This window comes from Octopus bimaculoides, chromosome 25 (assembly GCF_046866305.1).
Source record: "Octopus bimaculoides isolate indiv1 chromosome 25, ASM4686630v1, whole genome shotgun sequence".
In the NCBI taxonomy this organism is placed as follows: Eukaryota; Metazoa; Mollusca; class Cephalopoda; order Octopoda; family Octopodidae; genus Octopus; species Octopus bimaculoides.
In genome coordinates, this window is record NC_142952.1 from 31,652,109 (window position 1) to 31,677,121 (window position 25,013).

A 25,013-nucleotide genomic window follows, 5' to 3' on the forward strand; every position below is an offset into this window, starting at 1 on the left:
CCTGGCGCAGCTCTCTCCGGCTTACCAGTTTCAGTGAAACCATTTCACCCATGCCAGCATGGAAAGCAGACAGTAAATGATGATGATGACGATGACAACAACAAGGATGATACAACTACATGCATCCATATATAAATAAGATTGATTTCCTTTCGGTTTCAGTTGGTTCCAACAGAAACATCTTCCCCCCCCCCTTGTAACCCAATATCTCTTTTTACATTTTGAAAACTTTGGAAAGTAGGGATTTTTCCCATACTGGATGCTTATCCTGATAGCGGACCCGATCAGATGACGATGATGTGTGAAGGAAACTTTGGGAAATGACGAAATGACAATCTAAAAATCTATATTCACCTCTACTTCGACTTTCTTCAAAACCAAAAGTTGAATTTTAAAAATGGCTTGTGGAAAACTTATTTTCCAGAAAGTCCGAGTGGGTGGTATTGATAAAAGAATGGGTAGTGGGGTGGGGGAGGATGTTAGGAGATTAATTATGTTGCAACGACAGCGAGAAAGGATTGGACATTCCGTGAGAAGTTTAAAAAAAAGTTTCGCATCCGTTTAAAAATATGAATATAAAAATATCTATACATATATACTTATACAAATAAATAAATAAATAAATAAATAGATATAATGATTTACTTCCGTTCTGTGACGTCATTCATGTCTTCTCCCGCCCCGTTACAGCAGTCACTGATTGTGTCCCCTCTCTCTATCTCTCCCCTCTCTTTCTCCATCTCCGCCTTGCCACAGCAATCACTCGCTCTTTCTTTCTCTCTCTCTCTCTCCCGTCTCGTCATAGTATTCACTTACTCTCTTTCTCTTTGTCTTTTTATAAATAGATCCGCCTCTCTCTCTCTCTCTCTCTCTCTCTCTCTCTATATATATATATATATGTCAACGCACGAAACTCTCGGACCTTGAGTCACTGTTACTTTTGCTACATATTAAAAGTTATGCACATACTCATATTTTGAGTTCTACTTCTCCTGTTTGCACTAACACACACACACACACACACACACACAAATATATATATATATATATATATATATATATATATATATATATATATATATATATATATATATATATATATATGTAGTCTCCCCTGCCTTGTCACAGCAATCACTCTCTCTCTCTCTCTGCTTCCGTCGCGCTCTTTTTCTTTATATCTGTCTGTTTCCCCCTCTCTCTTTCTCTCTCTCTGCTACCATCTCACAACATTCACTGCCACTCTCCTTCTCCACTCTCTTTAACACGATTAACTAATTCAACCACTTAAAAAAACCTAAAAAAAGTTTCTGACAATCAACATTCAAACAGCCTATCTCCTCCTCTCACTGCGCTTTCTAAATCACTCTGGACATTTTTACTTTCAAAGTTGACGCAGTTTTTAAACAAAAGAGAAATTTATACCTCGATTTCCATTATTATCCAACTTTGTCACATTGTGGTACCATAAAGGAGAGGACAAAATACATAAATATGATCACAACTTTCTAAAGAAAAAAATCTGACTTTCAATGTTAACGTAAGAATTCACCACCATTATTATTATTATTATTATTATTATTATTATTATTATTATTCCTTTTTTTAAAATCTGATGTTTTTTATAATTTATTATATTTGATTCTGCATAAACCCCCTACTGTTTTTGTTATTAGTCCTTATTAATGTCTGCTTATTTGTTACCCCTATAGGAACAAAACATTTGGCGAAGGTAAAAAAAATACGTACACCCGGTGGTTAGGGTTTAGGGGTTAGGGTCTTTTTGTTACGCCGAAAACTGGTGGTGTACGTATTCTTTACCTCCGCCAACTTTTAAATTAATACAATTTTCTAATTATATCTAATTATAAAAATATATGATGTCTTTTAAAACCTCGAATGGCTAGGAGGGGTAATATGAGTAAAATAGGAACCAAAGGGGTTCGTGGTTGAAAAATGTTTGAGAAACACTGCGTAGACTCTACGTAGTGCCGTCTTAGAGCATGGTTACCCTGAACAATTGCCGAGAGGCCTCACCGGTCTAAGAACCCGTTTCTGAACTACGTATGTGTTTGCTGTCAATTAGTAAACACGTTAGGGCCTATTGCCCTGCTTCGCCAGGGGATCCATGTCTAAATCAGAAACTTTCAAGGTGGTTGATTGGTAGAATCGGAAGAACATCGGAAGAAGATGCCTTGTTGTACTTTAGATACGGCCGACTTTATGTTTTGAGTTTAAATCTCTTCTACTTTTCATCCTTTCTACGTTGATTGAAGTAACTGTTTTTGTCGCTTTTTCGTTAGGCATGGCTGTGTGGTAAGAAGTTTGTTTCCCAACCACATGGTTGCGGGTTCAGTCTCACTGCATGGCATATAGGACAAGGGTCTTTTACTGTAGCCACGGGCCGATTAAAGCCTTGTGAGTAGATATGGTAGACGGAAACTGAAAGAATCCCGTCATATATATATATGTGTGTGTGTTCTTCGTCACCACTTGACAACTGGTGTTGGTGTGTTTACGTGTCCGTAACTTAGTAGTTCGGCAGAGACGATCGATAGGATAAGTATTTAACTTCGAAGAAAAATAATAATAAAAAAAAAGTACTAGTGTTGATTTGTTCGACTAAAACCCTTCAAGGTGATTGCCCCAGCATCGCCGCAATTCAATGCCCTGAACATATATAAGATTTTAAAAAAACAATTTTTCCATCATTTGAAAATAAAACAAAATGAATGGAAAAGGAAAAAAAACAACAACAGTCAGATGACCGCGTGTAGAATATCTCGAAATATTTGTTCCAATTTCAGTGTTGAATATTTTCTTTCTTTCCGACTACATCAAAACGTGTTAACTATCTTCCATGAGTTTGCCTTGATTCGCTCATCTAATTTCGTGATTACGTATATTACATATTGAAGGAGAAAATAACAGGGTATATCTCTGAAATTTTCTACAAATCGTTTTCAGAGATTGTAATTTTACTGGAATTTGTTGTGAAAAAATGTTTGGGAGGTGTTGGAGGTGAAAGAAGTTTTAGATAATTCACACCAGTCGACTTTCTCTTTCGGATGGTGTAGATTACGATCACATTGGAATTTGTTGTGAAAAACTTTTTGGAAGTGAAGGGTGGGGGTGGGTGGTGAAAGAACTTTTGGATAACTGACACGTGACGATTTTGTTTACTCATAACTTTCAGGAAAAAAAATAAAAAACGGAGGATATTTTTTTTTAAATGAAATTTTGGACAAATACTTTTCAGAATTTAATGTGAAAGAAGAAATGTTGGAAGCACACACATACATACTGGACACATGTCACACACACACAATAAAACTTCAGGTGGAGGGGGTACACACACACTCTTTTAGGTACGCCCCCAAAGGCAATTGCTTTTTGTGGCGTAACAATTCTTTGTTACAGTTTTTTGTTATTACTTTTCATTGAATAACAATGACTCTTGCTTTTTTTTTCTTAATACGTCTGACCATAGACTAACATTTCAAGTTACAATTTGCAAACTATTTTCAGTTTACCATATTGTAGATTTTTTTTGCAGAAAACCAAACTGTTGTATGCTCTTCTTACCCCTTATCCGATGGCTGTTATTATTTATTATGGAGTTGAACTGGTGTCGGCCCTTCCCCCGTTTTTCGTTTTGTTTTTCATGGGATCAATAAAATAAAGTGCTATTTAAGTGTTGTGATGGATTTAATCAACTATATTCTCTTTTTCCCTTGTAAATCGTATACATTTTCACAATAAACTGAATTTCACATTTTGCCTTTAATGTTTATAAAAATGCATTTGTTTTCATTCAAGTTAGTAAGGTTAAGCAATTGTTCCTTTTATTTAAAGACATTGGAAATAGAACAAAGAAACAGAAAAATCTGTTTCAAATTTACATCAAGTAGACTGGCTTGACTAACAATAAAGACTCAATCATCCTCATCGTTTAATGTATTTGGCTCCAATTGTCTGGTTTGGCATGGTTTCTACAGCTGGATGCCCTTCCTAATACTAAACACTTTACAGAGTGTACCTGGTGCTTTTTATATGGCTCCAGCATGTAAATCTATATACTGTTAAAATTACTATCTCTATTTCTGTTTTAGTGAATGCTGTGAAAGCATTGGAAATGTTTCAACAATTGTTCTGTTGAAACACAAACCCTTTGCTTAAAATCACATCCAGTGCATTTCTTTGTCCTAGAACCCTTAACGCAGATGAATTTTTGTCCCTCACTTTTATCAACATGAAATAATTTTCATTCATTGATGCAGGAAAACCAATAGAGAATAATATGTATGCAAACACAAGACAAACACAGTTAGACAAAACACATATGCATCAAACACGCACACACACAGCAAATACTGAATGCATGCACACGTGTATATAGATTTACATGCTGGGGCCATATAAAAAGCACCAGGTACACTCTGTAAAGTGTTTGGCATTAGGAAGGGCATCCAGCTGTAGAAACCATGCCAAATCAGACAATTGGAGCCAAATGCATGGGTAGTAATATGGAGTGGAACATTAAATGATGAGGATGATTGGGTCTTTATTGTTAGTCAAGCCATTCTACTTGATGTAAATTTGAAACAGATTTTTCTGTTTCCTTGTTCTATTTCCAATGTCTTTAAATAAAAGGAACAATTGCTTAACTCTATTAACTTGAATGAAAACAAATGCATTTTTATAAACATTAAAGGCAAAATGTGAAATTCAGTTTATTGTGAAAATGTATGATTTACAAGGGAAAAAAAATCATCATCCACAGTAACAAACACCATGCGCGTGCACACGCACACACACATTCACTCTTGTGTTTCACCAATCGAAGGAATGAGTGGAATGTTTGAAATGAGTAATGGTTTAAGCATTTCCAGCTTTCATTCTTTTACTTGTGCAACCTTAAATAAACAGGCCTTGGATATGGATTACTTGGTAGAGTTATGTGACAAAAGTAGGTACATCCTTACCTGAGTCCCTTATCAACTGTGAGAAAAAAAAAATTACATCTTTTTATTTTAAAAGCCAGTAGGGAGTTTCTCAGGTAAATTACTGACAGCATTAGTCAATGTGTCTGTTGTAGGCCCAGTCCTCTGTACCTCTGAGAACTATGCCAGCAGAGAGCAAGCTCCAGGAAGGACTTCCCATGCTAGAAAAGTCAAAGGATAGAGGCTGGACTAATATGGACCATGTCTATCCAGTGATAAAAATGGGTTTGCTTAGAGCCAAAACCCATATCTAGGAACAGAGGTAAAAATGGGTTTGTTTAAGGTGTACACCCTTACCCGGTAAAAAAAAGACAAGGCTACAAAAGCAGCAGTGACAATTCAAAACCAATAAGACCTGGAAGAGGACGGTCTTCACTCAGAGAAAACATGATATGTGTTGTAGCAAAATCTGAAAGGAAAATGCAAGGTTAATTGCCCTTTTGATCACAAGGGAAACAGAAAATAGTTGAAGGTGGGATACTGAAGCAGAGATGGAAAAGCAGGGATCGAATTGCAGAGAAGCAGAAAACACAGCCTTGAGTCGAGAACAGTAAAAATATGGAAAAAGAAAAGTTGCCAATGGCTTCTGCTCCTTAGGGAGCAAAAGGCTTAAGTAAGTGGTTAATGTGTGGAGCAATATTTCCTGTCACCAAGGCAGAGGCTACGGAACTGTGTGTTTAAAATTCAAAATTGTGGACAAAGTGATGAAATAGACTAATTTAGTACAACGCACGTTTTTTCCTAAAGGTTCTCACCATTGACTTCTCATCCTGAGCTAACAGTGCTTCATCATCCTTGGAAGATTTTTCTGGGGAATGGATCTTCATTTGATGGTCATGAGTCAGGTCAGCGTTCCTCATTGGACGACTTCCATTCCAAGAATGAACCAGGATTGGAATTGCTCACCCAACCGCCAATTCCCATCTCAAACTTCTGCCAAGTTGTTGTATAGTCTTTTGTGCCTGTGCCTTATATAGATCACCTATGCAGGTGCCACATATAAAGCACTCAGTACACTTTATAAAGTGGTTGGCGCTAGGGCATCCAGTTAAAACCATGCCAAAGCAGACGAATGGAACCTTGCTGGCTCCTGTCAAACCATCCAACCCATGCCAGCATGGAAAATGGATGTTAAATGATGATGATTGAAATATTGGGTTCAAATACTGGCAGGAATATACCCAAAAGGATCAATGGACATCAGAGAAGATGCATGCAGAATAAACAGAGGGATAGAATTCTATATTTCTGTGACGAGAAATTTATATTATGTAATTAAGTAAAAAAAAAAAAAAAGCTAGATTGTTACAAAAGTAGTAACTATGACAACCAAGACTGAAACCAGGATAGGGATTTGGAATATCTGAACTCTGTATGAGGCAGGAAAAAGTGCACAAGGGTGTAGAAAGAATGGGCCACACACTACGAAAGCTTGCACCAAATGTCGCTAAGCAGGCTCTTGATTGGAACCCAAAGGGGAAGCGAAAAGTGGGCCAACCAAAACAGTCTTGGTGCAGGAGGGTTGATGCAGAGGTGAGGACAGCCGGAATGACATGGACTGAGCTGAAGAGGATCCCCCAGAACCGCATCCATTGGAAGAATTTCTTTGCGGCCTTATGTTCCTCAGGGAGTCAAGAGGCTTTAGAGAGATAGAAGAGACATAGACATTAGGTTTATAAGCCTTAAAAATTCACTCTGTCACTGCCTGCGGGCGTAGCATAGTGGATAAAGACGTTGGTTAACATAATGAAGTCAGCTCAGCTAGAGGTACTGAGTTTAATCCCAGGCAAGGCACTAAGGTGAATTCACAAAACAATCAACAGAAGCAAAAAAAGTCATAAAATGCAGAGAGCGGAATGAGAACAGTGTAACCCCTGTGGATCAAATAAAGGGTTAAGTTCGAAATTCCAATACAACTGATTTTGACTCAAGACACCTGAAGGTTGGAATGTATGACAGTCAAAACTTAGGGAAAGCAACAATTAAAATGGGGACACCAGTCCCACTAACAAACAGTGTACATAAAATGAAGAGATGCCTACGCTTTTCTTGGAAGAAAATAAAACTGAGAAGTCTATCTCCTCCTTGGAAGCCATGAAGTTTACAATGGTAGGAAAATCCAAACAAGGATCTGATGGGTTTCTTGAATGGGATGTGGGAAGAGAATGAAACTAAGAAGCTATTGGCTTGTAAAAAAGATGAGGGCACAGTTTAATCCCATAGCATTCAGGCTACTCTGTCAAATGTAATGCTTATTTATTACCTCTGCCTTAGCGAAGGTGGTGGTATTATTTTCAGTTGTATTTGTTTGGATGAATTCAGATGAAGCTTTCAAGCGTGTTTGGCCTCATGACTGGTACAAACTGATGAGATTTTGTGATTGATCCGGTACCAGACAAGGATTCTGGATTATTTTTCCTGTTTTTTTTTTTTTTTTTACTTAATTTTTGAGAGCAGTCGAGTTGATTTTTAGTATCCATTTAGTATCCCCGTTTGTGAAAGTAGTCGAGTTTATTTCAGATATTCTCATTTTAAAAATCATTATTGAGAAGACATTGGTGTTACCTTGGTAGAGGTTTGCACTCTTGTTTACATTATTTTCAATTAATTGTGCATTACCTCATAGCTTTGAGGTTTCAACGATGTGATTGTGTATTTTTAGGTTGATGTTGTAAGATTGGTGTGGCTAGTTAGAACGTAAAATCGATAGAATATTTGGGCCCCGATATGGACAGTTTTAAATGTTGAAGGGTTAAAGAACAAGTGAATGACAAACTGCCAGTGAAAACCACACCAATAGATTTTTAGTGACTGTGTGTGACTCATCTGGGTAACATAATACTTCTCCTGCCCACTTCTAGACTCAAACTACTTACAAGCATATTTGGGACAATCCAATTTGAGTAGTGGGGCATGTTCATTGGAACAGAAATAAGTCAGAATTGTGGAGGATTCTAGAAATAACTCAGGTTTCGTTTTGTCGCCTATACATGTGAATTGTCCTAATTGTTTTTTGGTTTCTTCAAATTACTTTTTTTTAAATAATTATATTATTTGTGTTTTCTTTCATCATCTAATTATTTTGTGTAATTTCATGCAATTAGCCAATTTTTAATATGGTTTGGTACGACATGTGACACTTCCATCTTCACCACCTCTGTTGTATATTTTTTCATGTTTTGAATCCTCTTTGTAACAAATCCTTTGTATGCATAACTAGACCCTGTGGGATATAAGCCATTATTATATATGTATCTCATGTGAGTGTGTGTGCGCGCGCCATGTAAAATATACCTGTGCCAGAGCTGCTTGTGCTGGTACTGCGTAAACACACCTGTGCCTGTGGGTGTATAAAAAGCACCCAGCAGACTCTGTGAAGAGGTTGGCATTAGGAAGGGCATCCAGCTGTAGAAACCATGCCACAACAGACAGTTGGAGTCTGGCCAGCTCCTGTCAAACCATCCAATCCGTACCAGCATAGAAAACAGATGTTAAATGATGATGATGATGATGTTTATTATTATTGAAAGAGAGAGAGAGCAGTGTATGTCATTAAAAGTGATACTGGGGTATAAATATATGAAGCCCATTATACCCATCATGACAACTTGTCTGATAAGGGTACATCAGGCACATGCATCACAACCATATGTGCTCAACATGGTGATCTCATATCAAGATAAACAGTGCATGACCTTGCAGGTGGGGCCCAGTTAGAATTTTCTTTCGGTCCAGTAGCTCATCCCACTCAAAAGGTCCCTGGTATATATTACCTAAGGATGTTGAATGAAACACCCATGTTTCCAGAGGTGAATTATTCAAACCCTCAAACATTTCTCTTGACACATGGCTATGATACTCCCCGACTACTTCTGCTCATGATCAGAGATGCACATATCATCATCCACCAAGGAACATGCTCAACTGGTTAAGGTCAAGCAACTGACAAGCAAATCTGTGGTACTTAGTAGAATATTTGCTGTAGCACTTCTATTAGGTTGTCTGAAAAGTTTGTGCCGATTTATAGTAGCTTACCTTTCGACTTATTTGCCATGAAACCACCTCAATTCTGGGAAGAGGGTATTTTCAAGTTAAAGGAAAGATGGAGATGCATTGTGCAACAAAATGGTTCGTATTTGGTTGATTAAAATGTAATGGCAAGTATTTATTGACCTTTTTCTTTCCTTTAAAAATCGGCACAAACTTTCCAGACAACCCAATATGCACAAAGACAAAACATGATAATACTCCAATGAGTTGAGATCAGACACCTGGGAGCCACTGCCTGTTACTGCATCAGGGCATTCATTATTATTGTCATTATGATTATTACCTTCGCTGAGGCTGAAGTATTGTTTTCAGTTGTGTTTGTTTTTCTGTGGACAAGATATCTCAAGAACCGCTGGATGAAACTTTCAGAGATGTTTGGCCTTGTGACTGGCACATACTGATTAGATTTTGGGATCAATCTGGTACCAGACAAGGATTCTGGATTATTTGTTATATTACCTTAACATGAAGTATTACGATCTTATGTTCACTTTCAAGTCTTTCTCTGATTATCTCCATTGAAAGCACGCTCATGGTTTCCACATAAGTTATGGCGGCATTGCTGTTCCAAAGTTCTATTTTCATTTCTCTATTATTAATTTTAGTCGCGTCTCTATCTTAGCAGAAATTGGTGGATAAAGGAATCAAACTAAATAATCAAACAGCAGCAAAACCATTCAGAGATTAAATAACGCTAACATATTCAGTAACAATAATAAATTTAATTTATCCTTGACAATTCTTCATTTTACCAATTTTGAATATATTGCTCCTGTTTAAAACCTCTTACCTACTTGACAATTGCATTTCTAGCTCTGCCTCGAAGGAAGCTTTACTTCTTGGACTCATGTTTTTGTGCGCAACGATGTTGTTAAACCTCCGTTAACAGCACTGCATGTAGGTCCTTTCCGTTTTCTTTCACGCATTGATAAATTTTTCACTATAGACCTTAATGGTCTTAAGACACTATATCAGTGGATAGACTAAAAAGGGCCTTCATAGAGAAAACTGTCCCTGTTCCCACCGCAGACGACACACACACCCAGCATTGCAAATTTGACATATGCCGGATGCTGTAGCCATAGTTGTCATTTGTTGTTAAGGTGTGAAGGTCATGTTCAGAGTATCAGTGAGAATACAAATTTACATGTGGTCTCTGGTCAACCTGTGTGATACTCTAATGACATGCTTGCATACATACATACATAGGAACATCAAATAGACCAGTGATTCTCAACCAGGGTCCATGTGGCCCTTAGGAGGTCTGTACAAGATTTTGTTGTTAAAATTTATGTGCAATAAATTGCTTATATTTCTACAATACACAAAATGTTTAACAAATTTTAATAGAATTCCAAATAATATTTAAATACAGAAATACAATAGGATGTGTTTTTTTTATACATATCGAATGTCTATGAGGGTCCAGTGAAGTAAAATAGGGATCAGAGGGGTCCATAGGTTAAAAAAGGATTGAGAACCCCTGGACTAGACCATCAGATGCAGTTATGCAACGCTGGTCACAATGCACTTTCAATTGTCTTGATTGCACCAATCTTTTTCATCATGACCCAAATTGCTTGACTCAATTGTCTTCCCATTGTCATGGAAGCTTCCCGAGTGATCTTTTCCAATCTCTTGGATACTACTCAGCAACTGCATGGGGTCCACCTGTTGTCTGTGAACCTTGTGATAGGTCAGGCCCAGTGGAAGTTGTGTTTTTGGTACTCTGCAATCACATTGTTCATTTCTCTCCATTCTCAAATTATCTTATTTCAAATGTGTATCATCATCGTCATCGTCATCATCCTTTAACGTTTGTTTTTCCATGCTGGCATGGGTTGGATGGTTTGACCAGAGCTGATTTAGCTTGGTTTCTACGGTTACATGCCCTTCCTAATGTCAACCACTTTACAGTATGTGCTGGGTGCTCTTAATGTGCCACCAGCATGAGTGCTTTTACGTGGCACACACACACACACACACACACACACACATGGTGGTTGTCTACTCCTTATGCAGAGTTTGACCACCTCCTGTACCCACACCTGAGATCCATCATGGCATCTGATGTGGCTTTTTAAACCAGACAATGTTTTGAAAAGACACCCACATAAACTTGCATATCCGATTTGGACCACCAAGAGCTGAAGTTAAGTTCTGATCTTCATGGATCTTAAAAGGGCGGAGGAAGTCATGAGTAGTCAACAGCCATCCAACAAATATGAGTAAATATGTTTTTTAAAAACTTTTATGCATGTACAAGCTGCTCTGCATCAGACACCAGAATGATATTCAATCACTCTAAGAAGCATTTGGATATCGATTTGGTGTCTGGCACAGGATAGCTTACCTTATGGGCAGGTAGAAACTCTTTAACCTTGGTTGGTAATCTACCTAGGAGGAGGAAATCTCCAAATTAAAACCTGAGGCCTTGGAAGTTCCCAGTTTTTTGACATGTATATATATGTACTTGCATACTAATACATGTAAACATATACATGCATGCCTGTGTACATATACGCATACATACAGATATAATAGAAATATACTTCCATAATTACACACATACTTACACTTGTGTTAATTACGCACATACTTACACTTGTATGCATACACACACGTACGCACAGGTGAGTTAGCAAAGAAACCTTTAGGTCATTCGTCCAGCTAGAAATAACAGCCAAATCACCCTCAAATCACGTGCTATCATTTTAAAAACAGGCTACCTAAGCTGACGTAAAAAACAAGAACAAAACAGGATGGTCATATTTAGAGCAACACTTTTGATACATCTGCTGAATCCGGGCGACCTTCGTGCAGAACAACAACAACAAAACACACTTTAGATGATGTTGTCCTTGATACACTTTGACAGAAACGGTGGGATGGGCATGGTTGGATTGAGATAGATCAGGATGATCTTGTGTTAAACAATAACATATTTGTAATTGTAGACTTGTTAAAGTGTCAAGGCTTTGATAATTCTAGGCCAATTTGTTTGTATTTACTTCCTGGTTTGAAAAATCTTCAATAGAAATGGTGCAGTTTTGTCATAGAAGGATGCAAGTCAGTGCTTCCTATTATGGTATAATGTTTTTTCTTCTTTTACTTGTTTCAGTTATTTCAGTTATAATATGCTCCCAGAGTCAAAGTCGGTGCATGACCTGGGGGTTCACATGATCAATGATGCAACATTCCATGGCAACACTGTATAGGCGAGTGGCTGGCTGGATTCTGAGGACATTCAGAACCAGTAAAAGGGAAGCCCTGCTACCCCTATGGAAGACTTTTGTTCTCAGCTGCTTGGACTACTGCTTCCAACTATGGTCCCCAGAGAGTGTGAGACAAACTGTGGAACTGGAAGCACTCCAGCGCCAATACACAAAGAAGATTGACTCAATGCTAAAGTTGGGCTACTGGGAGAGGCATATATACATTTATGCATATATACATATATATACACACATGTACACATATATACATATATACATTTATATATATATATATATATATATATATATATATATATATATATATATTTATATATATATTTATATAAATAAGGACAAGATCGATATTTAAAATATTGATCATATCAAGTGGTCAGCATGGGAATAAAAACCATCAAAGGTAATAATTATTTAAAATTATAATACAGGGTATCTAAGAGGTACCACCACGCTGAAAAATAGCAGTCAAATCCTGACTCTAAAACCACAATAAATTGTGGTTTTAGAGTCAGGATTTGACTGCTATTTTTCAGCGTGGTGGTACCTCTTAGATACCCTGTATTATAATTTATATATATATATATATATACACACACATATATATACATTTATTTATATATATGTATATATACACATACATATATGCATATATATATATACATATATATACACACATGTACACATATATACATATATATATGCACACATGCATACATATATACAAACATACATATACATATATATACATATATATACATATATATGAATATATATGCACGCAAATAAAATGAGGTGTTTTTTACATTTGAGATGTGTATGAGTGTGTACATTTACACATACATTTATAATTAGCCTCTATGTCTGTCTATATACCTATCTCTTGTCTGTTTCTCAAAATTTGTCACAGTGAACTGTGAGAACCATAACCATCCTCCAAGAATGGACAAAGGTTGAGCAAGAGACTAGCAACCATTTTCCTTTTTCTCATGAAAACCATCTCAAAGAAACAGTCTAAGAATACCTTGGTGTACAACACTTCACGAAATAATAACAGAAGGGCAGACCCCCTCATTGAATTTGTCCCTCTTGGAAACAGTGAGATATGACTTAAGGGAAATGTTTGCTGCTGTTTCTAACAAACTGAGAAGTATTATGTTGATTCACTTTCTAAATCACTTCAGTGGTTGGCTTGTTGGATTGGCTCAGTGACTTCATTTTCATCCGGCATCGAGTACACTTTTCCTTTTTTAGTTATGTGCTCATGGCAATCACCCCTTCCTCAAATAAACACTTATCTCTCTCACTCTTGGCCTCACTCTCTCTCTCTCACTCTTGGCCTCACTCTCTCTCTGCCTGACTCTTTCTCTCTGTCTCTCACTCTCACCACATCCTGCTTACTGGCCTGTCCTCATTTCTAACATAAAAAGCTCCAGCTTTTTTTGTGACACAAACCTGTCCATGATTTTTCGACTTCTTGGCTTACAAGGGAGTATAACCAAATACTACCCATTACAAAATAAATTAATTAATTAATTAATAATAATAAATGATAATAATAATGATAAATGCCCTGATGCAGTACCAGACAGTGGCTCTCATGGCTTTTGATCTTAATTGATTGGAAGTGTTATCATGTACATTGTTTTGTCTTGGTATAAAAGATGGGCTACAGCAAATATTCTGCTCAATACCAATGCTTTGATGCAGTACTAGGCACTAGTTCTCATGGCTTCTGATCTTAACTGATCTGAAGTGTTATCATGTACATGTTTTTCTTGGTATAAAACCATGGGCCAGAACAAATATTCTGCTCAGTATCAGATTTGCTTGTCAGTTATTTGACCATAACCAGTTGAGCATGTCTCTTGGTGGTTAATATGTGCATCTCTGATCATGAGCAGAAGTAGTGGGGGAGCATCATATCCATGTGTTGAGAGGAATTCTTTGGAGCTTGAATAATTCACCTCTGGATTTTCGTTCAACATCCTTAAGCAACCTTTATTAGGGACCTTTTCAGTGGGATGGGCCACTTAAAGAAAATTCTAACTGGGCCCCACCTGCAAGGTCATGCATTGCTATTCTTGATACAAGATCACCATGTCACACACATATGGTTGTGATGCATATTCCTGGTGTGCACTTATCAGACAGGTAGTCATGATGGCTATACTGGATTTCGTATATTTGTACCCCGGTGTCACTTTGATGGCATGCACTCAATAATAATAATAATAATTTCAAATTTTGGCACAAGGAATTTCAAGGGTGAGTCCATTACATTGACCCCAGTGATCAACTGGTATTTATTCTATTGACTCCAAGAGGATGAGAGGCAAAGTCTACCTTGGTGGAATTTGCACTCTGAATGTAAAGACACATGGAATGCTGCTAAGCATTTTCTGTGGCATTGCTAATAATAATCGTTTCAAATTTTGGCACAAAGCTGGGGACGTAAACACACCATCATTGGTTGTCAAGCGATGGTGGGGGAACACATGCATACATACACACACAACAGGTTTCTTTCTGTTTTCGTCTACCAAATCCACTCACAAGGCTTTTGTCAGTTGTGTATTTCTTTCAATTAATTTTAAATATAACAAAGATTTTAGTAAAATAACTTAGTTATCATTAAGCTAGGGTTAGGAATATAAATTGTGACTAAGGTTTGGTGGAAGATTTTAATTCAGAACTTTTGAAAACAAGACATTTGTACTACAGAGCCAGTGACAGTTTCAGCCAGGTTGGTAACGAAAGGGTTAAGAGAAGCTATTTAAGAAAGAAAGAATGATTTTATTGCTGTTGAGGTCATCTTCACCTTTCATATCTTCAACATCAATACTAATGGGACCTGTGGAAATTCCACAGAGTAAAAATGATTAATAATTGTAAGCTGATTACATTGACCCCAGTCCTCAGCACATCTCTCTTGCTATTCTCCAGGGCAACGCCTTTTCCATTTTGTCTGCTGGGGCCATGAGAAATGTGTCTATATTGTGAGTGGATCTGGTGGACAGAGATCACATGGCTCAGTGGTTAGAGCGTGGGGCTCACAATTATGTGGTAGTGAGTTTGATTTCAGGATTGGGCTGTGTGTTGTGTTCTTGAGCAAGACACTTTATCTCATGTTGCTCCAGTTCACTCAGCTGTAAAAATGAGTTGCGATGTCACTGGTGCCAAGCTGCAACAGTCTTTGCCTTTCCCTCGAATAACATCCGTGGTGTGGAGAGAGGAGGCTTGTATGCATGGGCGACTGCTAGTCTTCCATAAAACAACCTTGCCCGGACTTGTACCGTGGAGGGAAACTTCCTAAATGCAATCCTAATGTTATTTATGACCATGAGATTATATATACATATACATACGTATATATATATATTATAGTGGGATAGGCCGGTTTGTGGGGTTACCCTGGGTTTCTCAGGTTAACTCCATAAACCGGCCTACCCCACTATAATATTAACCCTTCTACATCTTCTCCTGGATTTATGTATTTTTACAAACTATATATATATATATCATCATCATCATCATCATCGTTTAACGTCCGCTTTCCATACTGGCATGGGTTGGACGATTTGTCTGAGGACTGGCAAACCAGATGGCTGCACCAGGCTCCAGTTTGATCTAGCAGAGTTTCTACAGCTGGATGCTCTTCCTAATGCCAACCACTCTGAGACTGTAGTGAGTGCTCTTACGTGCCACCGGCACGAGGGCCAGTCAGTATATATATATATATATATATATATATATATATATATACTGATTGAAACTATCCTTTTTATCAACCTTGAATTAATGAAACGCAAAGTCGACCTTCACAGAATTTGAACTCAAAACGTAAAGATGGCTGGAATGCTGCTGTGCAGAAACGATTCTGCCAGCTTGTTGCTTTTAGATTTCAATACATCATTAACATAGAACATCCACCAACCGTATTGCCGACTGGTAGAGGACAGTGAGTTCCTGACAACAATGACAACACCCTTCTAGTTTATTTTTCTTTCTTATATTTTTCTTTAAAGACATTTTAATTATGTGAGTCCAAGATACACGATGTTTGAATAAAAGACTGGGATGGTCTCAACTAGAATACCATTATTCATAGCAATTTGGTTGGATCTGGGTTGATTGAGTTAAACAGTAACATCCACAGACATTTAGTTCATTTAACGGAGGAGTGTCTTGTGGTCTTGTTACCGTATGCATATGTGTATTCTCTGTCAAACTGCTCTGGACTTAATGTTCTGTTTATTTTACTTCAGAAGGAGATATTTCATTTTTGCACTTTAAATCTGTTTGACAACATTCCTTAATTTCATCCTCAGGGAGGATGGTAAATTTAATCCCTTCTTCTCAAAACTGCTCGCCTTGTGTTTCTTAAATTTATAAGTCATGGCCTTCCTCTACAACATGGGAAATTATCCAGCACACATGGCTCTCTGTCAATTCTTTGGGTGTGTATGTTTTAAGTATTGTAAATTACAAATCTACAAATAGATAATCAGCTGTAGAAGCTCTGCCAGATCAGATTGGAGCCTGGTGCAGCCATCTGGTTCGCCAGTCCTCAGTCAAATTACAAATAGATGAGATATTTTTTGTTATTTTCCCCCAAGCTTTTTTTCCCCTCAGATTTATATTTATATATATATAATAAAAAATGGTGTTAGGCAGTTTTATTGGATGAATTCCAGACATTTAAAATATATCTGAAGAAAAAAAAAAAATCTTGAAGAAAGCCAAAACTGAGAAATTATGAAAACATGGAATCTGTACCTCACTTCTCTCTTAATTCACAATGCTTAAAATATATACATCCTAAGCAACTGCAGGTTTGTGGGGAGGGGGCTCTTGTTAATTTCCGACTCTATTCTACAGGAATACCAATAATTACACTTGTTATCTTAGGCAGGGTTGATTATGAGAGTGGGGTACCACATCGTGTTTTGGATCTTCCAAATGAAAAACTGAAAATGTAAATATAATAAAAATCAGATAAACATAGAAATGCGAAAATTCCTTGAGTGAAGTGAAGCTTAATTTAAAATGTTGTAAATGTTATATTAACGGATGTGTAGTAGATATTGTAAAAGATTTTATTTCCTGGAGATTAAAAATTCCCATAGAAACAATTACATTCATCAACAGGAAGAATAAGTTTCAGGATGTTGGGACCAAATTTGCATAAAAATAAGATGTGTAATTTCCTAGGTGTGGCTTTGTTGTAAGGAGTGTGCTTTCCAACTACATGGTTCTGGGTTCAATCCCATTGCATAGCACTTTCGGCAAGTGTCTTGTGCAATAGCCTCAGGTCAACCAAAGCCTTTGTGAATGGATTTGCTATAGAGAAAGTAAAAGTTCATTATATATATATAGGAAAGAGGATTTGAAAACGCAGAGATGAAAATTTAAAGCTGTTTATTGACTTGACTGGTTTCACTTTTTTAAAAAAAGATTTTCAAAAGTAAAATGTAAGGCTTTACAATAATCATCTTTAAAAGTCAATAATCATCTTTAATCATCTTTAAAAGACTTCTGCGTTTTCAAATCCTCTTTCCTATATATTTTCACTCGTGCGGTACCTTGTAAGTTTACTTTGTTGTGTGTGTGTGTGTGTGTGTGTCTTTCTGTCTGTGTTTGTCATATATCTAATATGATAAATGCGAAAACTAATTTCTCTGTCAGTGAGTTACACTTTGACCCCTCTCCTCTCACTATTCAATGATACTTTTATTATTCCTCATGCTGGGATGAGAGTAATAGTAGGCATAGTAGATGAGAGAAGTGGGGAAGACAGAGAGAGAGAAAAGAGAGGGAGACAAAGATGCAAAGAGATTTAGGGAGAGTTGATGTTTTATTAAAAGTAGTAATGTTGATGGTGGCAGTGGAAGTAATAATAAGAGAGAGAAAGAGGGAGATGATGTACAACTTTGTTTAACCATGTCTCTTTGACAGAAATTCCTGTGGCCAACATACTGAACACTATCAATTTTGTTTTATTTCTTCATTTCTTTAATGCATATTATATATATATATATATATATATATATATATATATATATACACACACACACACACTCTTTTACTCTTTTACTCTTTTACTTGTTTCAGTCCTTTGTACTGTGGCCATGCTGGAGCACCGCCTTTAGTCGAGCAAATCGACCCCAGGACTTATTCTTTGGAAGCCTAGTACTTATTCTTTCGGTCTCTTTTGCCGAACCGCTAAGTTACGGGGACATAAACACACCAGCATCGGTTGTCAAGCGATGCTGGGGGGACAAACACAGACATACAAACACATACACACATACATATATATATATACATATATACGACAGGCTTCTTTCAGTTTCCGTCTACCAAATCCACTCACAAGGCATTAGTCGGCCCGAGGCTATAGTAGAAGGCACTTGCCCAAGATGCCACGCAGTGGGACTGAACCCGGGACCATGTGGTTTGTAAGCAAGCTACTTACCACACAGCCACTACATGCGCATATTTATAAAATACACTTTAATTGAAATAAAGTTTCCCCAAAATTAAACATTTAATATAATAAATATGTTTATTATCATCAACAAATCAGTCATTATCCCTTCTTCTTCTACATGAATATAAACTATGTTTTATATACAAACCTATTATTTTATGGATATTAATACCCCCCCTAAAAATATTAGATATTGAACCAGTATTTCCTTGGATTACACCATCCCTTCGTGATGTAAACATAATTTCTAACTGAATTGTATATATATATATATATAAAACAAACGATTGTTAAAGTTTCTCATATATTCTATTTTCCATCCTTGTCATTTGTTTATACTCAATGGACACTGAGGAATTTCCTGAGGTAGATCGAACAACAGTTGTGTAAATACCTTGAAGGAAAATCAGGTAGACATAGGCAGTGAACGTGCTTCACCAGCTAACTACATACCCAATGTTTAATGTGTATGTATGTTTATGAACACACATACACACACAAACATATATATATATATATATTTCTAATTTTGTAACCAGTGAATGTGTTTTCACTGAAAAGATATATATATTTGTGAAGGCTAGACAGGCTTTTTCAACCAGCTGGTCAGCTACTTCAGGCTGATGACTAGCAATGACTCAGAAACATGTCCCTGAATGCAGACTAAAGCTGGGTGGGGAAGCTTGTCTCCCCTTCACAAATATAAGGACACAGGAAATGTGTCAAGGCCAACAGGAAGTGGTCCAACTTCCTAGGGCTAAATAGCAGCAGTATGATTCCCTTAATGGGTCTGTCACATTAAGTTGACAGTAAACAACTGCTTTCGATATATATATATATATATATATATATATATGTACTCTTTTACTCTTTCAGTCATGTGAATGGGATATCGCCAAGACTGCTAACTCTGAAGAGTGCTGGGTTACATAATAGGGCTGTTACCTAATATGTCATTGAACACCTAATGCGAAACCTGTTGGTAAGATCAACCATAATGGAAATATAGAACTGTACTCTTGGATTAATTTACCCACTCTGTTGACAAGTATTTGAGTGCATACTTTTTCTGACTTGTAGTTTCTTAGATGGTATATATATGATTACATTTTCTTTAACCGTTACATACACACACACATTATTGTGTTTGGGGAGTCGTTCTGTTTTAATGCCTTCAAATAAATGAGTAAATGATTGGAAATCGAACTGGTGAGTGGGTTAATTAAGAAGGGCATTAAAACACAATGACTCTCCCAATACAGTAAAATATGCTTTAACACACGAATTCACATAAAGAATCTTGCAAACCAAATACAAAAACGAAACAAACACACACACACACACATATAATGTATGTGTGTCTTTATTGTGTTTGTCCCCCATCTCTGCATGATAACCGGTGTTGGTTTGTGTACTGTTCAGCAAAAGAGACTGATCGAATAAATATCAGGCTTAAAAAGAAAAGAAAAAAAAAAGAAAAGTACTGACAGTGGTTGGTGAGAGGAAGGGGTCGCTGTGTTCGACCAAAACCTTTGAATGACGTATCCTAACAAGGCCGCAGTCCAGTGACTGAAGCATCTAAAAGTCGAGGGATAAACTACTTTATTTTAAGACCATGTTGACTTCTTTCCTACGTAATTTATCAACCAAATTCTACAAATTTTAGTTGTCTCCCTACCACCACCATCACCGCTGCCTTAGTCACTTTAAACGTATTTAACTGCTGTCTATAAAACAACAAGTCTATTGAGGCAACACTCTTATCTTTAAAATAATGTTAATATAAAAATGCCCGTTTTCTTTTCACAAAAACTGGATTAAGTAAGTACATTTACGATAATTTTAAATACTATTCATTGTAAATAACAATTAATAGTCGTTTTTTAAAATACTGAAGTAGTTTTAATTAACGATACAGTTTTGTGTTGTAATAATGACAATATCTTGTTACATATTATCCACTATGCAAACATACGGCGTGTTTAAAGTTTTATCAAGATTTATTTTGTGGGGATGTTTGCTTTGATATTTGACTGTGGGAAATCTCTGTAACTTATAGACATTATAAATATCGGCATAAACTTGTTGAAGCCACATGTGACAAACGACCACCGCCTGTAAAAAGAAAAAAAAGAATAGAGGCGATTACATAGAAACGATATGTTGGTATGGTGTTGTTTTGTTGTTTATAAAATCAAATGTACAACAGTAATTAAAGTTAATTTAATCATAAGCTCCTTCAATAATTAATATAATCACAAGCTCCTTCAGTGGCTCATAAAATTTACACTATATATCTTTGGAATCTCCGAGTGTCTGTAAAAATTCTAAGGTGTGTTTTACGTCTATAGAAACGTACCAGAAAACGGTAATTAACTCGGTTTAATTAATAATTAATGCTTTTAGTCACTTGCACAACGAGGATTTGTCAGCCTGGTGAATGTATCGTGTTTCTGTATTCAAGTTGTACATACTCATCAACTTCAGCTAATATTAGATACGTTTTTTGTTTTTTTTTAATAATTTAATAATCGCCAATGCGTGCCCTTCCCCTCGTTCTATATCCTCATAACTTCCTTAAAAATCAATATTTTTTGTAACGAGATTTTCCAGAAATGTATTTCGGATGGTGTAAATTACAATTGTGTGGGAGGCGGGGAAAATTGAAAAAAAAAAAAAAAGTTTTTATTTCTTTTAGGATCGTTCCTCCCACCTTTCCGTACAGTATTCGGTACTTTTTGGTTATCTCACCCCCATTAAAAAATCGGGTTATCTCCCCACAAAAAAAAAAAAAAATGGAGTTAATGTGACAGATTGAATCAAAAGGATAAGATGCTTTTGATTTAATACTTCAACACATTGACGTTTGGCCCCACCTCAATAGTCCTGGTATGGTTTGTTATAAAAATATTATTAGATTCATTAAGATGTTTCATCTTTTCATTTTTATTAATTTTTTTCATTTTTCTTTCTTTTATTGAGACTCGAACAATTTTCTTTAGTTGAGGGAGATAACCAAAAGTATCGATATTTCTTCGTAAAACGGTGGGAGATAACCCAATTTTTTAATGGGGGGTGAGATAACCCAAAAGTACCATCGAACCAGTACGCAACTGGTACTTAATTTATCGTTTCCGAAAGGATGAAAAACAGAGTGGACCTCGGCGGAATTTGAACTCGGGATGTAAAGATAGATGAAATACTGCTAAGCATTTTGCCCGGCATGCTAACGTTTCTGCCAGCTCACCACCTTTTTTTGCCCAGCATACTCGTGTTTCTGCCAGCTCGTAACTGCATGTTTTTAAAATCAAAATTTCCAAAATTACTTTCAATGATTAGATGGCAATTATGGTAAAATCTCAGAGGGAAAAAACAAAACAGTTTTTTTTTTTTTTTTAAGTGTGGGAGGAGTTCCGGATCGCCCCCAACCTGTTATTTTCAGTTTACATTTTTTTATTCCTGGAAAATTTGCTTACGCAATAATGGTTTCCAATATCAGCACAAGACCAGCAATTTTGAAAAGAAGTATTTATCAATATTATTGACACATTGTTACTTATTTTATCGACCCTGAAAACGTAAAGGGCAAAGTCAGCTTGGCCCCTTATTTGCCTGTGTAATAAAATCTTTCTGTTGTAGACATAAGGCCAGAAATTTTGGAGGAAAGGACAAAGTTGATTACATCGACTCCTGTCTGTGACTTAGTACGTATTTTATCGGCCCTGAAAAGATGAAAGACTAAGTCAACCTCTGCAGAATTTGAATTGAAAATAATAATAATATCAAGAGCACCCAGAGAGTGCAAACCTCCGCCAAGGCAACACTAACATCCTCTCAACGATTAGCCGGAGATGATTTTTAAAATGAGAATATCTTAAATAAACTCGACTGCTCTCACAAACAAGAATACTAAAAATGAACCCGACTGCTCTCAAAAATTAAGTAAAAAAAACAGGAAAAATAATCCAGAATCCTTGTCCGGTACTGGATCGATTCCAAAATCTAATCAGTTCATGCCAGTCAGGAGGCCAAATGTAAAGACGGGCGAAATGCCACAAAGCACTTTGGCATCTTTTCTGTTTACTTTTCACTTTTCAATTCCTTTAATTCTGTTCCAATTGATTTCAAATTTTGTGTATTGATGCAGTTTTGTATGCTAATTATGGAAAGGAAATTCATTTTTACTATAAATTAATAAGTAAAAAGTTATTAGCTTCTAAAGTTTGCAAATTTGGGGTAATTTTAGGCGATTGAAAGCCACAGACACATTGGTACTTGTTTCCATAGTAACAAGCCAAGCTGGTATCTGCTTAAGACTACTGCACACCTATATTCTGAACTTTTGTTTTTGAATTTTCGCTACAAAGAATATATTGTTTTTCAAATTTGGTCATTTTTCAGGCTGAATCTGATTTTGTCATTCACTTGTTCCAGAAAAAATTTCAGAAAAATGTTCACTAAAAATATTTTACTAATTGATTAACCCCAGGTCATCCACTGGTTGGACTAGCCCTAGACGCCAACCCTTAACCCCGGCCCTAAGCACTCTTTCATCCTTAGCAGCTAACTTTAACCCTAAACTTCAACTCTAAGCCCTAACTCTAACCCTAATTTTAACCCTAAACTCCTACACTAAACCTTAAACCCTAGTGTATCTGAAACTTTGGTTTTTGAATTTCAGCTATTATTTACACTAGCGAATCTACCCATCTATGATGGAGGCATAAAATGAAGGAGGGAAGTAATAACAGCAGTATGTATCGAGGAATGTATAAATGGACTTGCTAGATTCTCAGAGAATTCACATTATTTTTGGTGATAGAGTATTCTATTGCAGCTAATGGCATGTGTTTGTGACTAAGTGACATGTGATGACGATTCACTCCCAAACTGACATTGGCTCCCAGCCTCTGAATCATGAATGGTTATGTCGACCACTCCTAACGAAATCCATTCTTCCTTCGACTATTACACAAAAAGTATTAAGGAAAAAAATGTTGATATACTTTTTTCCTTCTTCAAATTATGAATCCTATTCCTTTCGATAATATCAATATGATTACAAAATGTCTTTGTAGATGATATTTTCTGTTTGGTCAACACTAATTTTCAAATTACTGGAGTCCGTTGCTCTACTCATAGTGACTTATAACTGGCCGTGTGTAAACATCGGAGTGGGTTAAAATACACCTACACGACCTAAAGTCTGGCCCTGTGCCTTGTTTGCTGTGAATGCACAAGCGGAATCTTTAGGGTTGCAAAAAATCAAACTAAGACTTACCTTTCACTGTTCACTGCGAATAATGTCTGGATGTTTTGGTACCATGGGTTATTTTGATTGACAAAACTCAAATGTAAACAACAGCCGCTTCGATTAGCCATTTTGAATCCTGCTTGAGACTGACACACTCCAATAATTACTAAATAATCACACACACTGTATATTGACACACACTTTTTCCATTTTATTTTCACTATTAACCGTCCTCGCGACCCCCTTCATATCTACAATGGGGCCACAAAACTATACGATGAAAATCCAGAGTTACTCGTGGTCAGTGAATTTTTAAGAAAATGTGAAAGTGGTTTATCAATTAAAGAATTTATATCCACAAAATAATCATACTTTCTGATTTTTAAATTCTAAAACCTTCCTGACAACCAAACTTGGTAATCCTAAAAAATATCGTAACCATTGGTCAGAGCCATCTAGCCGTGAAGAGGGAACAAACAGAGATGGATAGATGGATGGACATAACACCCATTATAGTAAGACAGCAAATCTGCCTATCTATGATGGGAAATAATGGGATAGTATCACAAAACTAAACCCTTAAATTCACAAACTATATGGAGTGGAAATCTAGAGTTAATCCTCATTGCTGGAATTTTAACAAAAGAAATCAAAGGTGATTAATTAATACAAAACTCAATACCCACTAAATAATCATACTTTTTCACATTTTTTTTTTTTGCTAAAAACCTTCCTGATTATCTCCTTTGTAATCCCGAAAAATATCATGACCATTCGTCCAGTGAAGAGGGAACAGACAGACAGACAGACATAACACTCATTATAGTAAGATGAACTGGACTACAGTAGTATAGTATACAGGTTTTTTTTTGTAATTTTTGCCCTCTTCCCTCAAACCCATTAAGGATTTTTCATTTTTATATTGCCAGTTCTAACGTTTCACATGACTTAATTCATTTAAGCTTCTTGGAAATTGATAAACATCT

General features: G+C 36.5%; 1 protein-coding gene and 1 long non-coding RNA gene across 5 annotated transcripts in view; one reads left to right on the forward strand and one right to left on the reverse strand.

Annotated features, from left to right (window-relative positions):
- LOC149131155 (uncharacterized) overlaps positions 1-1,013 on the reverse strand; it is an 8,714-nt gene extending 7,701 nt beyond the window's left edge. The window contains exon 1 of the long non-coding RNA XR_016238374.1: positions 646-1,013. This is a non-coding gene — a long non-coding RNA (uncharacterized LOC149131155). The remainder of the gene's footprint in view (positions 1-645) is intronic.
- A 91-nt stretch (positions 1,014-1,104) lies between these two features.
- LOC106876412 (interleukin-1 receptor-associated kinase 4) overlaps positions 1,105-25,013 on the forward strand; it is a 71,636-nt gene continuing 47,727 nt past the window's right edge. Inside the window, exon 1 of one of the 4 annotated variants that reach the window (XM_089341984.1) lies at positions 1,105-1,537. The gene's annotated coding sequence lies outside the window, so the exon portion shown is untranslated. Of the gene's footprint in view, positions 1,538-20,003; positions 20,595-25,013 lie in introns of those variants that run through there. The other 3 variants (XM_089341986.1, XM_089341987.1, XM_089341985.1) reach the window with 3 other exon arrangements.